General features: G+C 43.7%; 1 long non-coding RNA gene across 1 annotated transcript in view; it reads left to right on the top strand.

Moving 5' to 3' along the window:
• The window catches only part of LOC119530992, a 67,313-nt gene extending 50,157 nt beyond the window's left edge, over positions 1-17,156 (top strand). Inside the window, exons 2-3 of the long non-coding RNA XR_005216160.1 lie at positions 12,709-12,825; positions 17,037-17,156. This is a non-coding gene — a long non-coding RNA (uncharacterized LOC119530992). The remainder of the gene's footprint in view (positions 1-12,708; positions 12,826-17,036) is intronic.
• The last annotated feature ends 751 nt before the right edge of the window (positions 17,157-17,907 follow it).

Genomic DNA, 17,907 nt, shown 5'->3' with positions numbered 1-17,907 from the left:
ACCTTAAGACTGTAACTTTGTAACCAAATAAATCCCCTGTTTAAAAGCCAATTCATTTCTTCTATTTTGCATAATATCAGCATTAGCAAACTGGAACAGATTTTGGTACCAGGAGTGGGGTCTGCTGAGCTTGCAAATACCAAACATGTTGGAACTGCTTTTTAAATAGATAAGGGGAAAATTCTGAAAGAATTGTGAGGACCTTGATAGAAAGGGCCTGAATGGCTTTGAGAAGACTGTTGGTAGAAATATGGACTCTAAAGATACTTCTGATGAGGGCTTGAACAGAAATGTTGAATGTATCATTGCAAACTGGAACAAAGGCAATCCTAGTTTTAAAGTGGCAGAGAATTTGGCAAAACTGTGTTCTGGTGTCAGATGGAAGGCAGAATTTGAAAGCGATGAGCTGGGATACTTAGCTAAGGAGATCTCTAGAGTATGTGTGGAGGAGGCAGCCTGGTTTCTCCTTACAACTTATAGTAAAATGCAACAAGATAGAGATAAGCTGAGAAACAAACTCTTGGGTACAAAAAACCAGAAGTTGATGGTCTGGAAAACTGGGTTTCCAGGAAGTGAGACCCCAGAGGCTACAGCCTTATGTGAGGATTTAATGAAACCTGCAACCAGCCAGCTATTTCAGTAAAATCCAGGATTGGAGATGGAGTTATTCAGAAAGGATTTGTGGAAAGTCATATTGTCTGATGGGTTTGAACCCTGTAAACTGCAAGCCAAGCCAATAATTTTGTTGTGAGATATGTATATACAGAACAACTGCTGGTCTGGACTGGAGAGGATGGAGAAGGAAGAAATTGAAGGAAAAACTTCTTCAAAGACAGAACCATGGAGGTTGAGGTCTGGAGACAAGAAATCTTGGGCAAGCAGAGCAGGGCAACCCATGCACATGGAAAGGGTGAGTTTGCCCTGGAGGCAGAGGGCAGGCCTTCTGTGTTGCTGCTCAGGAAGAGTGCTGCCACCTCAGGCCTCAGAGAGGGTGAAGCACATTCCCCAGAGATTGGGGACAGCCTGGCCACCACCCTGCTGTTCAGAGAGGGGAGAGCCTTTGCCCCAGAGTGGCAGAGTCTGCATGGCACCCTGATGTTTGAGGAGGGTAGGGCTGAGAAGAAGGTGGTCTCCCCCAAATGTGGGTATGTTGGAACATTCGCTCCAGTGTTTGGAGAGAAAAGGGCTACTACATAAGCCTTTGGAAAGTGTGGGACTGCCACTCTCTCAAGCCCTGAGGATGAAACATCATTCAATCAATTACTCTCAGACTTTGAAATCTAATGGCGTCTGCCCTGCAGGTTTTAGGACTTGTTTTGGTGCCTTAAACCCTGTTTTCCTTTCAGTTTCTCCCTTTGGCAATAGGAATATTTATCCTATGACTGTCCCTCCTTTGTATGTTGGAAACAGATAACTTGTTCTAAGTTTCACAGGTCCATGGCTAAAGGGGAATTTTGCCTTAGAACAGACCACACCTGTAACTTATTTTTTTTTAGATCTTGTACTTCCCTATTGTTACTGAACTGATTTAAGTTTTTGTGATATTGTGATGGGATGAATGTATTTTGTATATGGAAAGGTCATGTCATTTTGGGTTTCTGAAGGTGGAATGTGCCGGTTTGTATCATTATGACCCAAAAATGTCATATTCTTTAATGCAATCTTGTGGGGGCTGACATATTATCATTGATTAGGTTGGAATCCTTTGTGTTTCCATGGAGATGCGACTCAATCAACTGTGAGTGAAAAGTTTGATTGGATTATTTACAGGTTGATATGGACCCACCAACTCAGGGTGGGTCTTGATTTAATCAATGGAGTCCTATAAAAGAGCTTATAAATGGAAGGACCTCAGAGCAGCTGAGAGTGACATTTTGGAGAGCAGCTGAGAGAAATACACTGAAAGCAGACTTTTGCTAGCCCAAAGTTTGCTCCAGAGAAGCTATGAGGGATGAAGCCCAGAGTTTGCCTGTGAATATGCTAAGACAGGACCCCAGGCACCTGGCATAAAGAACCAAGAATGCACAGGAGCTGAGAGAGGAGCTGAAATACTACCCAGGATCAGCAGACACCAGCCACATGCTTTCCCAGCTAACAGAGGTTTTCTGGACACCATCAGCCATCCATCAGTGAATGTACCCGATTGTTGGTGCCTTAATTTGGACATTTTCATGGCCTTCAGACTGCAAATTCATAACCAAATAAACCCCTTATATAAAAGCCAACACATTTCTGATATTTTGCATAATGGCAGCGTTAGCAAACCCAAACAATAAGCATCAGTCCCACAATGAAGGTGCACATGATCAAAAGATGTTGTTTAAAGGCATGTGTCTCACAGATTGGCACTACAAATATAAATGTTTTCATGATATACTTCTAAGGCAGGACACTGGTATAAAGAGTTAACAACGGGGTGGTATATGAGAGAAACTACCCTTTGCATATTATACACTTTATTTAATAGGAATATCTTACTAGTACTGCACTAATACTAGGGATGAATAATTAGGGGCTGATAAGAGCTTTGGGGTGTTTTTGTCATGATAATTGTTTAAAATTGAGAGTGATGATGACTGTACAACTAAGTAAAAATAGTGTGAGACAGTGTTTATCTTGGACAGAATATATGCTATATGAAATTAGAAAACCCCTATTTAATAAGTCAAGCCCTCAATCTTGAGACTTCCTCCTGTGAAACTTATGGCTGTGTAAGAGAGGCTAAGCCTACCTATAATTATGACTAAGAGGCACCTCGAGGGAACCTCTTTTGTTGCTCAGATGTGGCCTTTCTGTCTCTAAGCCCAACTATGCAAATAACATTCATTAACCTATCCCCCCTTCATGGGACATGAATCCCAGGGCATTTAATCTCCTTGGTGACATAGGACAAGACTCCCAGGAATGAGGGAGGCCCGGGTATTGAGGGATTGAAAATGCCTCCATGACTGAAAGGGGGGAAAGAAAGGTAACAAAATAAGGTAGTGGCTACGAGATTTCAAATAGAATTGAGAGACTATCCTGGAGGTTACTTCTATGCAACTCCAGCTAGATAATACGAATGGCCATGGTATGCCAAACTCTAACCAGCAGTAGTCCCAAAATACCTAGGTCCCTTTGGGACTCTATGAAAGTTTCACTCGCTAAGTTTACTTTTCAGAAACTTAAATCTTTCAGAGTGTTCCTATGCCAGATAAGTCCCCAAATCCAGAGACAATGGCCCCTTGAAGAACACCAACCAGTTGCACCCCCTTCCTTAAATGTCAACACACTTTCTCAATATGAATAAGTTAGGGTGGTTACTACCTAGACATTCCTGAAAATCAAGAATGTAATTAAAGGTAGAGGAAGGAGAAGCAGAGAAGACAGGATTCAACAAAAGATTACTAATACTGAATCTTTATATAAATGTTGTTTTAGATGTTCATGTATTAGAATTGCTAGAAGGAAATAACAGAACTGGTGGAACTGTAACACATAACATTCATTTAAATTTGCTCTATAGCTACTCATTAAATTTTACCTTGAAAGTTATAACCTTCCTGTATATTTGTTATATTTCACAATAAAAAATGTAAAAAAAGGCAGCAAATGATTAAGTCATGACACCCCTTTACCTAGGCAGTGGGATGTCAAGATAAGACCCAACCAGGCAGTGTCCAGGAGCTGAGGTTGTCCACCAGAGGTCAGCAGTTTGGTGGGTCTGAGGTCACCTGCTCCACCAGACACTGCTTCATGCACCAACTGACCTGGAATCCTGACGATCCACCAGCTGGAAGATGAACCCTTTCTAGGAGATGGGATGGCTCAGGCAGGTCTCATATAATCATAGACCCTGCAAATTGGGCTTCTGACTCCCTGGAGGTCAGGCAGGAAATGCAATGTGAGACCCTAGACCTTGCATGGCCACATAGGTGGTACTCAGGGTCTCCTTTGGGCAGTGGAATCGAGCAGGAGCTGGTATGTATTTTCCATAAGGATCAGAGAATGAATATTTTGGGGTTTGTGTGCCATGCAGTCTCTCTTTGGACTGCTCAACCCCAATGCTACAGTGATGAGGCAGCTGAAGACAACATGAAAAAGAATAAGAAAGACTATGCTCCAATAACAATTTCTTTATGGACATGGAAACATGTCACATATAATTTTCACCTACATTGAAATATCATTGTTTGATTTTTTCAAGCATTTAAAAAGGTACAAAATTTTTAGCTTGTGAACCCTACTAAAACAAGCACAGGCTGATTTGGCCATGGCTGTACATCTCCTGAAACTGGCTAAGCAGCCTGAGGTGCATTGCTGCCTTGATTTTATGGAACCTGGACTAGCTTGTTGTGTGAAGGAAACAGTTATGGAGCAAAATGCTGAGGCCATGCTAGTGAGCAAGCAGGCTCATGTGGCCTTCAGTCGCTCCCTGAACCTGGACCTGATGAAGCAGGTTGACAGCTGACCAGCTGCCCTGTGTGTGCACTCATCTGAGAATGAGGGCTGTGTCAGCCCTGGGAGAGTTTGGGGGCCATTTCTCCAGTTAGTTCATTGACTCAGAGCATGAGAACCTCAGCATCTGACCTGCCAGTCAGGCCACAGGTCTTCTTGTACTAGATGCTGCAGGACAGCCAGTGCCTGGACATCGGTCCCCTAAAGCATCAGCCCTATTCCAGCCAAGAACCACCTATAGGTGCCCAGAATGTCATCAGTTCCAACTCAGTGATGAGATCTGCCTCTGAGACCTGGCCACCTTCTCTGGTTCTTCCTGATCAAGGTGAACAAGTGGCTGTGAGGGCACATCCCTGGGGTGATTTCAGGTGATACAGGAACTCTCAAGCCCTTGTCACAAATCTTCTACAGTTATTGTTGGGGTTGCAGAGAGGGAGTGCAGAACATGACATATAAATCTAGCTTATTATAAATAAATCACATGGCCACTCTGAAGGATATGGGAAGGAAGAAGCCAACATACATGACTTTTGGAAAACAACATTTTGACTCAGCTCTTAAGGCTAACAGCAAACAGAGTTGCAAACAAACACTGTACTCCAGTTGGTAAATTTGTTTCTCACTGAGTACAGTGTAGCATTTCAGCAGCTCCTTCTTTTGTAGATGAGGATTGAGCAAATTGTAAATTTGTAGTAGGCGACCAGAGCTGGGTCTCTCATATGTTGGAGGAAGAAATTACAAATGGATCTAGTGGGGGAGGAAGGCAGAATAAATCCTGTTGTGTTGGATTAGCAATGGAGGTATTAATATAGACTCTTGTTTCTAGAAAATATTCATGGGTAGTAATAACAACAGATGAGTTTTGTGTCTGGATTTTAAACGTGCATTTGCCAGCTGGGTCCACTGCAGAGACTTGAGGCAGGGACAGGGTAATATCAATAGACAGACCCGTACTCAGATCTAGGTTTGTAAAGAAAATTCTCAAATGAAAGGAGTTGATGTTCCTTGAAGAGTGATTGATTCCAGGGCTGGGGCAGGGAAAACACAAGAGGAGCCAGGAGCATGCCTTGAGGAGACAGAACAGAAGGAAATGGTGGTGTTCTCTCAGCACAGTGCTGACACAGTCTCAGTGCTGGGCCATGGAGCAGATCTCCCAGTGGTGTTCATGTCTTCCTCGGGTTACATCACACAGCTAAGGCTTCTCTACTTAAACCATAGTTTTCTGAGTCATATCAGGAGAGTGAGAAGCCTGTCTGGTGTTGGTATGGCTAAGAGAAGCCTTTTTCCTGGGTAAAGGACACTGACACTGTCCCTGCTGTGCTGGGCAAATCCTCAGTGAGTGCATGTGAACACACATTGGACATCACACAGTTGAATTGCTTAGGAGCTTTTCTGAACTATTTTGTGTGTTATGAGTGGTCTTTAATGTTCATCTTGCAGTTTCCAGCATCCCTTCTGCATGTGTGGAGATTGTAAGCCATTACTCCCATCCTAAAACCCAGGAAAAAGCTGGACACATTTACAAACAGCAGATCTTTTTAGATTCATCAGAGAATTGAGGCCACAGGTCAAACCATCTCCCCACAAGCATGAGAGAAGTGAGGAGAGGGCCAGGGACTGGCTCTTGGCTGCAGTCGGCACTGGTAGGAATGCTTGACTGTAACTGATGAGCTGTGGGGGGCACTGTTTAGACTAAATTGAGATAAAGATTTTAGGGGATCAGATCAAGGGGAGGTCACATGAGTTCCAGAGTTTTACCTCCAAGAGCTTGACAGGGTCTCACTGTGAAGAGGGGAAGAAGTTCTCCTCATGGGGCCAGTAGTGGTAGGGTCAAAGTAACCACTTCAAAATCTGCCCAGAGTGGTTGGTCCTGCTTACCAGGGCAGTGGCTCAGAGTTACCCATTTACCAGACCCTGACTGTTGGGGAGGAGGTGAAACACTCACCTCAGCACCCCCCCCAGCCTTTGATGGGGTATATGTAGAATACCCCATTCCAGCCACCCCTTGACCCCATCTGACCCAAGGGGGTGGGTAGCTGAGAATCATTTGTAAATATTTTGCTCAGGGGCAAAGGCCTTGTAAAGATTGTGAGCAAGCTATAGGGTTATAGAACTCTTCCCCTCTCCCCCCCACTATGTGCAGGCATTATGGCAGAAGGAACTAAAAGTCTTCAACCTTGTTTATGAGGACTCTAGGCAACAAGAAGACAGCAGGGGATGCAGAAATAAAGACACAACGGTACATTTTAGTGGTTAACTCTTGCCACTTATGCCTAGCCAAGGAAATATTAAACTTAACATGGAAGGTCAATGTACCTCAGTCCTTTTACCTAGTACATCATGTCATTCAACAAAAAATTATACAACATACTACATGAAAAATACAGTAAAGAGGCAGAACAACTGTCAAAATCAGAGTCAGATATGGAAGAGATAACTGAATCATAAGGTTGGGAATTTTAAATAACTATGATTAATATGCTAAGAAAAATGGGAAAGTGGACAGCATGCAAGAACAGACTGGTAATGTAAGCAGAGAGATTAACACTCAAAAAGATGATAAAATGAAATGTTACAAATAAATCCCCAACAGTATTGAAGAATGCCTTTTATGGGCAGATCAGTAGACTGGACACAGCCAAGCAAAAAATTGGTTAGCTCAAAGATGCCTCAATAGAAACTCCCAAAACTGAATTAATTGCAAAAGAAAAAAGAATGAAAAAGTTGGAACAGAAGACCCAAGAACTGTGGGACAATTATAAAGGGAAGACCATATGGTAAATGGGAATACCAGAAGGTGGAGAGTGAGTGAAAGAAATGAGGAAATGTATAAAGTCATAATTGCTGAGAATTTTCCAAAATTAATGACAGCTATCAAGTCACAGATCAGGAAATGCAGACAGCACCAAGTAGGATAAATACCAAAAATATACATGGAGGATCATCATATCCAACCTGCAGAAAATCAAAGAAAAAGAAAAATTTGAAATGAGACAGAGGCAAGAAACAAAAACAAAAACAAAGAATACGCCTTCCTTACAGAAGAACAAGGATAACAATTCTCTTCCAAAACCAAACAAGTAAGAAGTGGTTACAGTGAAATATTAAAAGTACTGAAAGAAAAAAACAAGCAGATTAGAATTCTGTGTCCAGAAAATTATACTTCAAATGAGAAGGAGAAAAGATTCACTGCTCCTCACTTTTCCTGTGAGTGTCATGGCCTTGGTGCTGTGAAGGGGATCAGAGATGGTGTCAGAGCCTTCCACTTCAGTGACCAGCAGAAAAGAGGTTTATTTTAGTTCAATTTTTTCCCTTCAGAAAAGGGCAGCATCACTCTTTAACCAAGAAGCTTTGACATCATTGAAAAGATTTGTTTTGTTTATTTATTTGTAGAAAAGTTTCATTATTTAATGGGTTCAGTTCTTTTTCTTTCTCAATCTCCTCCTTCCCCTTCTCTTCCTCCTCCTCCTTCTACTTCTTTCATCCTTTTTTTATTGGAATTGTCCTTTGCTTCTAGCCTCTCAATGTTTGTGTTCCTCACTGCTTTAGCCTCTACTGTCTTTTCTTCTCTTGGTGATTGCATTCATGCCCAGATCTGCATTTATCATTCATATTTTCCAGCAATATCTAAATTTATAGCTAGAAACTATTTGTCACCTACAAACCCAGACTCATTGATCTGAATGTGGAACTATCATAGCACTCGGCAGTTTTCCTGGGATCCTGTTCCACAATCTATATGCATGCTCATCAGTCCCCTCACTCGTCTCTGCCAGAGTCACGATCACTGAGGATTCCTGAACTCTTTCTGAGCCTCGGTATCTAAATATTCTCACGGGTAGTGAATGAATCTGAGCACCTCTCACATCTGCTGCTTCTCCCTTCTCTGACCCTCACCCGCAGATGCCAGAGCGCCCCTGCTGGATGTCTCAGCACTGCCACCTGGTCTGTCCACATCTGTCCTGGACCTCCCAAGATCAGGTTTCTGCCCTGTATCCAGAGTTTTAAATTTCATAGTATTTCTTAAGCCTACCTATAATTGTGCCTAAGAGGTTACGCTTACCTATAATTGTGCCACCCCCAGAGAACCCTTTTTGCTGCTTAGATGTGGCCTCTCTCTCTAAGCCAACTTGGCAGGTGGACTCACTGCTATGCTCCCCCCCCCATGTGGGACATGGCTCCCAGGGGTGTAAATCTCCCTGGCAACATGGGATATGACTCCTAGGGATGAGTCTGGGCCTAGCATTATGGGATTGGTAAAGATTTCTTGACCAAAATGTGGAAGAGAAATGGAATAAAGGGAAGTTTCACAGGCTGAGAATTGAAATGGAGTCAAAAAGTCATTCTGGAGGTTATTCTTATGCATTATATAGATATCCCTTTTTAGATTTTAGTGTATTAGAATAGCTAGAAGGAAATACTTGAAACTGTTCAACTGCAACTCAGTAGCCTTGATTCTTGAAGACAACTGTATAACTGCATAGCTTATATTGTGTGACCATGCGATTGTGAAAACCTTGTGGCTCACAACTCTCTTTATCCAGTGTATGGACAGATGAGTAGAAAAATGGGGACAAAAAAAGTAAATGAATAATGGGGGGGGGTGTGGTATGATGGGTTGTTTGGGGTGTTTTTTTTTACTTTTATTTTTATTCTTATTTTTATTTCTTTTTTACTTTTTTTGGAGGAATGAACATTTTCAAAAATTGTGGTGATGAATGCACAACTATATGATGGTACTGTGAAAAACAGATAGTACCCTTTGGATGACTGTATTGTATGTGACTTTATCTCAATAAAATTGCAAAGGAAAAATAATTAAAGCAGTGTTGACAATATGACTCATGAGACTTGCACCCTAGGTAGGAAACCCTTAAAAAGATGCCTTTCTGTAGGCTTTATTGACAAGTCCATACACAATGACTCCTCCATGGAAAATGGCAAAGTGGTTGTCTAGAAGGTCCAACGTGCCCATGGTTGGTGTAAGTCCAATGCTGGACCACCTTGGAAAGACTCCATGGACCTCCATCTGTCTGCTGTGTACTCATGCATATTTCTGAAAACCCTTTTGCAAGAGGCTGAGGTTTGTGCCCAAGCCAGTTTGGTGCTCACTCCTCATTTTCTCTGATTATGTTCCTGCATAACAAATGTGCTGATATGATGCTGAAATGCATTGGCATTGGTGCTCAATTCTGAAATGCTGGCAGAGTCAGATGGGATGAGAAGTGAGGAAAGATCATCTCTATTCATGAACAGGAAGGAGAGGATATGGAAAGGGGAGCACAGAACCATATATAGGGGTCAAGGAGTTGCATGTTCATTCTGATGGCCACAGGGAACCATGGCAAAGGGGCATGATGGGAGAGAGTTGTTCTAACACATCTGGCTTGGTGGCTGGTGACTCCATCAGGCTCCTGGTGTATGACCTGCCTGGGTAGGATATGTCCTTCTCAGGACTTTGGTATAGGGAGTGGAGCAGAAAGTCAAGCTCTAGGAAACCCTGCTGCCTTCCTGTGTGAGGCCCCTGACCCTCAGCTTGGCCCTGCATTTGCTCCTCCTGCTCCCAGGAATCGGAGGTCTCTGACCTTGGGTGTGCATCTGGAGTACCACTGTGCTTGCCTGGTTCTGCTTCCTGAAGGGCCCCTCAGCCTGAGCCCACAGGCTCCATTTGAACCCTGCACACTGGACTCTCCCATCCCCAGGATACTGAGTTGTATCAACTCAGTTCCCCCTAAGTAGATCACCCTCCCTAAGCCCCAAGCTCCAGGCTCCACATCTGAGTGGGACTCAGGGATCCTGCTGCTCACTGAGGAACAAGCTCAAGTCTGGGGCTGCTGATCATGGCATATGGAGGGATAAAGGAAAGAATCTGTGCTCCAGGCAGAGGGAACAGGAGGGTACCTTGGGGAGAGGACAGGGCAGACTGGACACTGGCAGGCAAGCAAGACCACACTGTAGAGCTTCACTGGAGCTTATGAACTTCCATCCCCAAGCAGGGCATGACATGGCTGGTCTGAGCGGGAACACTACTCACTGAGGTTGGCACTTTGGGAAGATCAATGTTGCAGTATGGAGAGAGGTGGATGGGACATGAGTGTACATCAGAATGTGGTCATTGAATGATGAGGTTTTTCCTGGAAGGAAGGATAAGATGAAGGAAAAATGGAAGATGAGAGAGTGAGAGAAGAATATAAGACAGGAGAGAGGAAGAATGGATGGGAAGGATAATGGAAAACTGAAATGAGAATGGATAGAATGGGAGAAGCCTAAAAGGAAGGCAGAGGCATTGAGAGAGGGCTAAATGCTTCTGCCCACTCTTACCCCACAGTACATTTTCCTGGAAGCCATTGTTAGTGGGTGATTGTTACATGCAATGAGTTTAAATTTGGGGAGAACCAGTCACATGAATGTATCACGACCTGCCTATATTGACCACTACTTAAAACATTTTTTTTGTAGCTTGACCATAGATCAATAAAGTCTGACCAGACTAGTCAAAGGCCATGAGTAACCAAACACTTGTGACAGAATTCATCCTGCAGGGTTTCTCAGAAACACCACAGCCCCAGGTTCTCTTCTTCATCCTCTTCCTCGCCTTCACACCATGGCCCTCTGTGGCAACTCCCTCATCGTGGTGGCCATCAGCTTCAGCCCTGGGCTCCACACCCCCGTGTTCTTTTTTCCTGGTCAGCTTGGCTATTTTTGATGTTTTCTGTGCATGCACTGTTTTGCCTAAGATGTTTGAGATTCTGGTGGCACAGAAAAGAACCATCTCCTATGGGGGCTGCATTATCCATATATACTTCCTGACGTGGTCTGTTGCAGCGGAGGTGCTTCTCTTCATTGCCATTGCCTGTGATCACTACGTGGACATCTGCCTGCCCCTGCATTATGGCTCCATGATGGGCCCCTAGGTGTGTGCAGCTCTGGCTGGAGCTCTGTGGGGCATCAGCATACTGGGTGCAGGACTCAAAACCACTCTGGTGTTATAGGTGACCTTCTGAGGGCCCAAAGAGATAGATCACTGTGTTGTGACAATCCCCCTGTGTTGCTGCTCTCTGGATCCTCTGCATATTTTAATGATATTGTGACAATAATGGCTGACATCCTCTATGCTGTATTGAATATCCTGCTCACCATGGTGTCCTATGGCTTCATCATCTCCACCACCCTGAAGATTCATATGGCTGAGAGGGGCAGCGAGCCTTCTCCCCCTGCTCCTCCCACGTTGATGTGCCCACCAGGTGCTACATTACAGACATCCACACTTATCTGACCCTGGGCTCCAGCTACTCCCCACAGATGAGAAAGGTCATGGTGGTACTTTATTCTATGTGAGCCCAAAGTTGAACTCGCTCATCTCCACACAGATCTCAACAAAGTCTTGACATCGTTAGCAGAGAAACTGTAGTTACATTGCTTAAGAAAAAGCTGGCTACAGGAAGGTGAAATTTCAAGTTATCATGATCTTAAATGTATTGATTGGGTGTCATTTTACATTGGAAAGCAAAAACTAAATCAATTGACATGGTGTCTCCTGATTAAATACATGTGATCAGGAAGACATTCCTGATAGACTAGTATCAATAGGGGACCTATAAATTTAACAAAGGAGGAAGCTTAAATACATAGATACATGCCTAAATTCCTGGCAATAAGACATGGAATTAGTGATAATACAAAGTGAAAAATGAGAATGAGACATATTCAAACCCAACTGTGGGCATCAGTACCAGGCTGAATTGCTAGGTAACAGCTCTGAGGTTCACGGCGCAATGTCAAACATATCCTCACACTGGCATTTGGTTACATTTTTTGTGCACCAAACAGTTTATGAGCTTCTCAAGAGACAGCCAGGTCCTTCTGCAACCATGTGAGGGTCAAGTTCAAGACAGGGGCTCAGTGGATTCAGGATTAGTTGAACAGAACCACTGAGGAAAGGGGGTTTGGTGATCCGGCAGAGAGAGCCAGAAAGGGCTGGGGATCTTAAGGGAAGTAGGGCTCAAACACATTTGAGAGCTGCAGGGAAAGGAGGGAACTAGTGACCCAGAGAGGCTATGGCCATGGTGCTGTGTCCTCCATCATGTGGACCTGGCAGTGTTTGGACAGGGAACGTCTTGATGGCTCCTGCTGGGATATCAGTGAGGACACAAAGACCCATTATAGAATTTAACAACTTCTGTAGAACACAGAAGCCCTTCTCTGTGTGCCTTTCTCCAGAATTTCTTTGTGTCATCACATTGCAGTGTGTACCCTCTCTTTTATCCACAGGGCAGCGCAGATGTGGAGGACATAGCTTTTCAGAGGCTGAAGCACCCTCTGGGAAAGGCACAGAGCAGTGGCCCCTTGACAAACAGCTCGGGAAATATAAGGATAATAATAAGGAAGGTGAGATTTCAGTTCCATTTTTCAAGAAACACTCTGAGAAGACTGAAAAATATAGCCCTTCATTTTAGGAGATATGGGGCTAGCAGGAGAGAAGAGATATTTATTGGACAGATAAGGCTAAGAAGTTTTGTTTTGTTTGTTTTGCATTTACCAACTTTTTACAGAAAAGGAATTGTAAATCAAGGTCTATTTCATCCTGTGAATTGTATGTGTGTGTGCGTGTGTGTGTGTGTAGTATATCTGGGCAATTTTCAAACTCACAAACTCTCCTTAAACTCACATTTTATCATGTGGATAATCATCATTGTTGATCCTTTTGTGGACATACCTTATTCAATAATAAAGTGCCTTTTGATTAATGTTAGAGCAGTTCAGTTTCTGTAACAAGGAACTCCATTGTGACAGTGTATTCATTGCTCCTAGATAGTCCAGGAAAGCCACACCCCTTAACAAATGATGTCTTAGGAAGACCTGAGCCTGCTGGATATTCTAGTGTTACAAATGACTGTGAGATGACATGGAAAAGCATTGGAAAAACCAGTGTAAGAAAGTTTCCCACCAAAAAGTCAAGAAAGAGGGGAGGACTCAGACAATGAGAGATGGACCAGATGACCTTGATAGAAAGATTGAGGAAGATGAACAACCAGCAAGTGATATGTGAGAGGTGGGATCGAGGGAAGAGCATGAGAAGAGACCTCAGTGTGCCTGTGAGTATGTGCATAGATACGTGTGAGTGTGTGATAGAGAATGTATGTGTGAGTTTGTGCTTTCCAGTGCTAGTGTGTGTAAGTTTGTGGGTGAGAGGATATATGTGTGCCCACATTGTGTGTGATTGCATATACTTGTGTATCTGTGTGTGTATTTCATGTTGTAAAACTGTATGTGTGTATCTGAGTGTGTATGTGTGCTACTGTGTACATTAATGTGCTACATGTATGCACATGCAAGGTATGTGTGAGGATGTGCATGTGTGCATGAGTGTGCAGCATCTTTGCTCCTCCCCTGTCCCATGAAGAGCTGGAGGGCAGTGATCTACCTGCATGGCATATATCCCGTATATATCCTGGAGCTCCACCCGGTCCAGCACATGGAGGAAACCTGGATAGTGCCTCCAGGTTGAATAAAGATGGAAGCTTCCTTACTCTCCCCAAGGATTTTTTAGCCTGTAGGATTAGTAGGGAATATCTTTAGACCTCACCTACTTATCCTTTTCCCACTGATTTGTAGTTAAGGGTACTCTATTGTTCCACAGGGTCTCAGAATTTTCTGTTGCAGGTTATGGAAACCCCACCTCAAATAGTTCAAACTATGAGGAAATGTGCTGTCCCGTAATCAGAGGTCTGGGGCAGGGTGGACTCAATGGTTCCCTCATGCACTGGTCCAATTGTGCCATGGGTCACCAGGTCATATCCATCTCTCATTGCTATCATCCTAAGGATAATGGCTTTGTGAACACACTGCCTCCTTAAACTGTCAACTAGGGAATCTTTCAGTTAGGGAGAGATGTCATCAAATCTTGGATGACTTTCCTAACACTGAACATATGATTGTTACTAAATTGTTCCCATGGGAAGATGGATAGACAAAGCAGCACCTTCCTCTGGTAGTGGACCTTGAGATGGTCCCCAAAAGAGAGAGGGTGCTCTTATGAGGAATCAAGAACATCATGTCAAAAAGCTTTTCAACAGTGCCCACTGCACACAGACACTAAAAAATCTGTCAACTGCAGAGTTTATGACTTCTAGAACTGCTGCATTTGGGAACACACCAAAAAAGCAAAGGACACAATAGTGGCTATTAAGAATTTAAAGAGTAACTAACTGACTTAAGATAAATATCTGTGGATTAAATTCATCCTGAAATTGCTGGAGAGTTATTGGTAGTGGAAAATAACAACTAATTTAATGCTTCTTGAGAAACAAAAAGAGGGAGGATGTGAGAGCATTGAAAAAGGGCATATGGATGGAAAGAAAGAAGGAACGTAAAATGGAAGTAAGGGAGGATATAAGGTGCAAGTGAATAGAGAGACAGAGGATGGATGTATGACATGAGGGGATCTGTTCTGGAAAGAAGGAGAAGATGGAGAAGGGAGAGGAGGAGAGAAGATGCAGAACAGAGAATGGAAGAATATATGGAAATGGTAATGGATATATGGAAGTGAGATTGAAGAGGAGGATACAAGCTTGGAAGGAAGGACACAGGGAGGATGGGAAGAGAATGGGAGGAGTTACAGAAGGATGGATAGAAGTGGGAGAGAAACAGGGAATCAGAGGGAGGAATAGCAGAAAATTTATGAATAAATGGGTTGATGGATGAAGGAAAGGAAGGGACAAAGAGATATGGAAATGAACATGAAGATATGATTGATGAACAGAGGAACTAGAAGGATGTTGTGAAGGCAGCCATGGGGATGTGTGAGGAGGGGGTGAGGCAGGTGAAAAAGTGGAATGAGGAAGGTCTGCGCGGAAGAATGAGAATGATGGAGGGAATGAAGTGACCTAGGAGAGTAGCAAGGAAGAATAAGTCAAGGGCGATGGGTGGGATGGATGGATGCATGGGATGGCAATGCGCTTGTGTGAGAGGGCAGGTAAATAGAAAAGGGATGGGATGGATATTATCATTCACAAGAGATGTCTGAGCACTTGAGTGTACACCTCCCATCTTGTATATATGTCATTGTCTCTTGAAGACAGTGGATACCACATGCTGGTCTTTGCCATGAACAACAGTTTTGCATGATTGAGCATAGAAATAATTTTCAAAATGGTAAAGTATGGTCACCACAGAAGACTTGTGCCTGCTTTATGATGGCTTTGTGTGATAAAATCAGTAAAGTGCTACTTCTTTTGGCTCTTCTGAAGAACCAAAGGCACAGATGCCTCTTTCTGAGGTGCTCCAAATACAGTATTGGCTATAGGTACAATAGGATTTCAGAGAAAAGCAGACCCTTTGCCAACTGCTTTGCAAGTGTTTTCATCCCATGTTTTGCCCAAAGGTTATGAGAATCCTGCTCACCAAACCCAGTCTCCACAACACACACACACACACACACACACACACACACACACACACTCAAAACTCCAGGAAAATGTCAAGTCATATGATAGACACTTCTTGTCAAGGACCTCTGATCAGTGAGCAGAATTTAATGTGGAGGAAAAGGACCATCAAGAGATATGGAAGCATCCAGGCTGTTATGACATCCACAAAAGTCACAAGAGGAGTTTGTACTACCACACACTGAAAGGAACATTTATACCAAGGAACAAATGACTCAAAGCCATCTAGTGGGCCATTACTCCTGCAATTACACATCAGCATGGCAAAAGAATGACCTGAAAAGTAACATTTTAGCCACAGGTTTCAGGAGGAGTTAGAGCCACCTGGGATGGCCTCTTCCCCTCCTCAAAGATCCATACTGGTCTTCTCCTAATCAGCCTGTGACTCCTTGAGGTCTGACATTCATACTTCATGGAAGTAAGAATCATCCCTATCCAGCAGCACTATGTGGACAACATTTAATGTACATGAACTGCTTCTGCAGACACCATTCTTGGCCAAAAGAGGCACTCTAGATCTTCATGCTTTCCACAAATGCTCCTTAGAGTAATGCACGTTTCAGACCATGGCATGGGTGATGGGGGTTGGGGGGATGTACACATTACCCTCATTCTGAGTCTGGGGTCTCCTTGAGGACAGGCTCATGCCTTGGCATCTCCACATTCCCAGCATTTAACGTAGAACCTGACTCAGAGTCTGTTACTAACAATTAAATGGTATAATAGAAGGAGCCTTAATATTAATACCTTCAAACAGAAAATGTAAAATGTGAGCACCCCTTGAAATTTTAACAAACTTCTAGATATTATGAATACTGGATGATTTAGTACAAGTCAATGTTTCTGAGATATCTCTAGACTCCTGAGCAGCACGACCATGCCATGCTGGAGTCCCTAGGGTGGGTGAGGACCTCTGGGGATGAAGACTTCTGTCTGGTGCTCAAGGGTGAGGACGCTGGTCCTCTCAGTGCTGGGCAAAGTTCTCCTTGGTTTCAGGCAGAGTTGAGATCTTTTAGGAGCTTACCTGGAATATTTCATTCAAGAAAAGACCTTTGTTCTTTCCTTGCATATATATATATATATATAATATATATATATATATATTATATATATATATATATGTTGCATCTTTTGTTCTCTTTATTTTCACAGGTTGATTAATCCCTGCAAAATAAGAGGGATAAACTTCACTGAGTCTGAATTTGGGGCAAAGTCCCAGGATCCTGGAATCTTTCCTGCATCACAAGGACAGAAATGAGTTTACTTGAGCACCACCAATGCTTAGTGAGGGAGTTCCAATGATCTTCAAAATGAAAATGGAGAGTGTGGATGAGGGAAAAGGAGCAGGATTTTCCAGCCCCTCAATCCCACGGGGTCTCCAGCCCACACAGGGAAGCACAGGGATGGTGGGGAGTGGGGGTCAGAGCAGGACACCAGCCCCTCACTCACTCTCCTGCTGTGCTCTCTCTGCGACCTCCAAGCGAAGCCCACAAGTAGTCCAGGGAGGTGCCGGAAGGGGCTCCTAGTCACGTGTTCTCTCCAATTTCAGGAGATGAGGCATTTTGTTTCAATGAGAGTTAATGTACAATCTTGCCCTAGATTGCAGATACATTTCTGTCAGATTTCAGGATAATTCAGGAATCCACAATGCTAGATCCCAGCATCCCTGTGGTGAAGCCCCCAAGCCCTGCTGTACCCCTGAGCTCTCCCACCTCCTGTTCCTGGGGAACCTGCTCTCACTTCTCCTTGTCATCCCCTAACACAGTGTGAAATGTCTGAAGGCAGAGTCTCCACCCCCCATCTATCCCCCACAGATCCTGCACACTGCTGGGCAAGTGCTGGTGCCCCTCCTGCTGCAAACCTAGAGAAATCACCCTCATTTTCTCACACTTCCATGATGTCGGACCAGCCGGGACGAAGCCCCCATAGGCCCATCACTGACTCTGCTCCGCCCTGGGCAGGGCTATCCCGGACAGACCTGCAGGTGTGCAGGGCATTTGCTCCTCTGGGGAGGCATTTGCAG

Source organism: Choloepus didactylus, chromosome 4 (genome assembly GCF_015220235.1).
Source record: "Choloepus didactylus isolate mChoDid1 chromosome 4, mChoDid1.pri, whole genome shotgun sequence".
Classification (NCBI taxonomy): domain Eukaryota; kingdom Metazoa; phylum Chordata; class Mammalia; order Pilosa; family Megalonychidae; genus Choloepus; species Choloepus didactylus.
This window is presented reverse-complemented; position numbering and strand designations above follow the sequence as displayed.